Raw genomic sequence first — 3,697 nt, 5'->3', positions numbered from 1 at the left:
GGGAGCCACACATCCTTGCAAGGTGCCAGGCACTGACCTGGGAACCTTACTCCCATTAGCTCGCTTAAGGCTCGCACATCATGATGAGGTAGCTACAGTTCAACGCCCACTTTACAGATGAGGAACGGGAGGCTGTGAGAGGCCGTGCTCTCTCTGTGGGGCCTGGTCCAGCATCGGGCCAGCAGCTTTGGGTACATGTGCTCGGTTCATCCCCAAGGGGTGGTCCCCAGGAGGACCATGGGATGGTCCAAATTACTTTCTCATTTTTTAGGATGGGCCCAAGGCTTACACAATTTAAGGGGGACTCTAAGGAAAAGGGTACAAAAATATTCTGCGTTTGTAAATGATGCAAAAAAAGAGATTCGACCCAAGTTCCTGGGAACTTTCCCTCTCCTGTCCTCTCCCCAGGTGGCTTTCTGGATCTTGCCACATTCTCAGAGTGAACTGGGCCAGGTAAGGGTGGGGCTCTGTCTGGCTTCAGGGTGGGGCAAGTTAGAAACCCCAGGCTTGGACTGGCCTTAAGAATCACCTTGGGAGCTTACCAAGAATTCATGTTCTTGGGCCCTCGGACCCCCAGACACAGATTTAGTGGGCAGGGCCTGGGAGTCTGTACTTTCAACAGGTCCCCAGGTGAGGTGGCTGTGGTCACCTAGCTCCTGGACACCAACCCCCCCCAACCCCTGTCACCTCCGTGTCTGGCTCCCTGCCAGGCTGGGCCCGGCATTGTGGCTGAGGTCTGGGTTAACAGCCGTGGGCTGAGCGGGCCTCACTCCTCAGGTATGCAATTAGCAGCCCCAAGAACAATACCCTCATTTTAATCATTACAGCTCGGAGCCGCCTGGCAATTTGCTGCTGCTTTTACTGCACTGACAAGCTCTGGCTTGGGAACAGGGGGTGGAGGGTTCTCCTTTCCTCCCGGCATTCCCAAACACCTCCTCGGGGGGGCTGTGGGAGAGCAGGAGAGATGCCTAGCACCGCCTAGGACAATCTGGGGAGTCTTCCTGGGGGTGGTGGCTGCTGGTTATCCAGTGGCAGGATCCAGAAAGGGGCTGGCATCTGGCCCGGTGCTGGCGATACAATAGTAGATAGACGGGTGGACTCCACCCAGGCCCTTGCGGGGCTCACAGGGCGCTCGGAGGGTAAATGTGGTAGCGGACAAGAGGGGCCCCAGCTCAGCTGGGGTGGGGCAGGGGGGCCAGAGCAGGCTTCCTGGGAAGAGATGACATCTTCATTGAGCCCTGAAGGGTAAGTCAAGGTGGGCCAGGTGAAGGGGGTGGGGGCAGCTTGGGCAGATGGGTTTTCTGGTCAGAAGGAACAGCGTGTGTAAGGCTCAGTGAGCCTCATCAGCAGTGCCGAGGGGCGGGACCCCAACTGAAGGGTGACCTGTGGTACATCAGGGTTTTCCAAAGGTGGCTGTGACACTACTTTCCATCTCTCTTGCTCTTTTTTCTTTTTTTTTTTCAAGTTTATTTTTTGAGATAGAGAGAGCATGCACAGGGGAGGGGAAGAGAGAGAGGGAGAGAGAGCCCGACGTGCGGCTCGAACCCACGATCGTGACCCCAGCCGAAGTCATGAGTCAGAGCTTAACCGACTGAGCCACCAGGCGCCCCTCTCTGGCTCTTTTTCCAGCGTGACCTTGACATTCCTCCCATCCAACGCTGGGTCTAGGTCCCCTTTCCTTGAACCCGGGTGGCGCTTTGTGTCTGACACTCCGTGATCTCCAAGGCGAGGTCAGGAAAATATCTTTCCATCTTGCTCTCTTGGGACAGTCACTCTTTGAACCTGGCCCTCATGCTGTGAGGAAGCCCAAACCAGTCCGCGTGGAGAGACGATGCGTAGGTGTCCAGCCCCCAGCATTGCCAAGGTCCTGCTGACAGCCAGCATCAACAGCCAGACGCGTGAGCAAAGACTCCTCCAGACGGTTCCCAGCTCCACCCATCAAGTCTCCCCAGCCTTCATGTTTTCCCAGCCGAGGCCCCAAACATCACGGAGAGGAATGAAGCCATTCCCAATGTGCCCAGTCTGTTCCTGGCCCAGAGGCTCTGAGCCTAATAAAGCGGTGGTGTTATGGCCCTAGGTTGCGGGTGCTCTGTTCCTCGGCACTGGTAGCTGGCGCAGGTGGCGAAACGCCACAGGACTTTCACGGGGAGCACCCCAGTGGATGCTTTGGAAAGCTCACCCAGTGTGCAGGGTCGGGGGTGGGTTGGCAGGGCTGAGACTGGACCCGCCCCGGGTGACCCAACGCTCACGCCTCCCCAGGCTGCCCTTTCCTTTGTCCCTCTGAGTGTCACAGCATTCTTTCTCAGGTCCAGTCGACATCTGCTTCCCCGAAGGCTCCCTGTGTTTGATGTTGTTCTTCCTCGGGATTCCCGTGCAATCCGTCTCTTCCATTCTGTTCTTCAAGGATGTGCCGGCGGCAGGGACCCTCCAGCCTACGCTTGTACAATTAGCAGCTCTGGTTCTGTCACCTGCCCCTCACGTGGTTTTGAGCTGCAGACCTGGGTTCAAGTCCAGGCTCTGCTACGTCTAGCCGACTGGCTCGCCTGTCTGAGTTCTCTTGGAGAACAGGGACCACAATGGTGCCCAACTCCTATCACTGTGAGAGGGACATGGGAGAATGTTCGGAAGGCATTTGGCACGGGGTAAGGACTCCTTTGTACACGGAGACCCCGCGTTACCGCCTCACCTTGTCCAGGTTTCCCTGGACGTCACCGGGCAGTCCGCCCACCCGGATGGTGTGCTGTGTTGACTCAGGTGGCTTGGGCTTCCAGAGCTGGAGGGAACAATGGGGGCTCCTGGGGCCCTTGTGGGGAGGGGGAGGGGAACGGGTTGGAGGGGGAGGGTCCTGCCACCCCCACCCCCATCCTCTCCACTTGGATCTGATTTTCATAAGACTTCGACAATTTTTGTTTTCTTTTAAACTAAAACAAGGTTTAAAATCACCTCACTGCTTCCCTAAGCATCGATTTCCCCTTTTGTGTTACAGGTGGGCGCCCCCCGCCGCGTGGGGGGGGGGGGGGCGGGCGGCGGAGCATGTGATCCAAACTAGCCAATCAGTGTGTTCCATTTCTCCGTCCACTGGCGTTGGCTCAAGGTCATGTGACCAAAGCAGGACCAATCAGAGTGAACCTTAGGGTTTGAGCCGGATTGACGGGGAGGGGCCTCTGGGGCCTCGTGAGGGGCTCAGTTCCGCCCAGGCTGGGATTAGATGGGGGGAAAAGGTTGGCGTGGGGTGGTTTTCACAGCGGCTGTGTCCAGCCCCACCTGCTACGAGACTTTTGGCTTCTCCATTGTTCGGGCCAGATCTTTAGTTGAGCTTCGCCGCCGTGTAAGTGAAAGCATCTTCCTGCTAATGCGGTGTTCAGTCCCAGGCCTGGGATGCTCCCTTGACCGCTGGGCGCTTCCAGGCTCATGGCCCTTTGACCTCTGAGCCCCTCCTCCAGGTTATTTCCATCTCCCCACTCGCAGGCGGGGACCCGGGCAGGCGCCCACGCCCGGCCCCTGGCTCAGCCCTTGGAACTGGTGGGGCTGACTTTCTCACGGAGGCCACCCACCTCCGCCCACCCACCACCCCCAGAGCCACAACCCCGGGCACTTCGGCCCCTGAACCATCCACCTGCAGAGGCCTCCGCACCCGAGCTATGAGGAAGATGCCCTCCCAGCCGAATTCCCAGCTCAGCCTCCGACCGGGGGCGGC

General features: G+C 58.3%; 1 long non-coding RNA gene across 1 annotated transcript; it reads left to right on the top strand.

Moving 5' to 3' along the window:
• The first annotated feature begins 436 nt into the window (after positions 1-436).
• On the top strand, positions 437-2,076 carry LOC109503075. Its single transcript, XR_002161962.3, has 2 exons — positions 437-1,245; positions 1,770-2,076. It is a non-coding gene; the product is annotated as an uncharacterized LOC109503075 (long non-coding RNA).
• The last annotated feature ends 1,621 nt before the right edge of the window (positions 2,077-3,697 follow it).

This window comes from Felis catus, chromosome C1 (assembly GCF_018350175.1).
Source record: "Felis catus isolate Fca126 chromosome C1, F.catus_Fca126_mat1.0, whole genome shotgun sequence".
Classification (NCBI taxonomy): domain Eukaryota; kingdom Metazoa; phylum Chordata; class Mammalia; order Carnivora; family Felidae; genus Felis; species Felis catus.
This window is presented reverse-complemented; position numbering and strand designations above follow the sequence as displayed.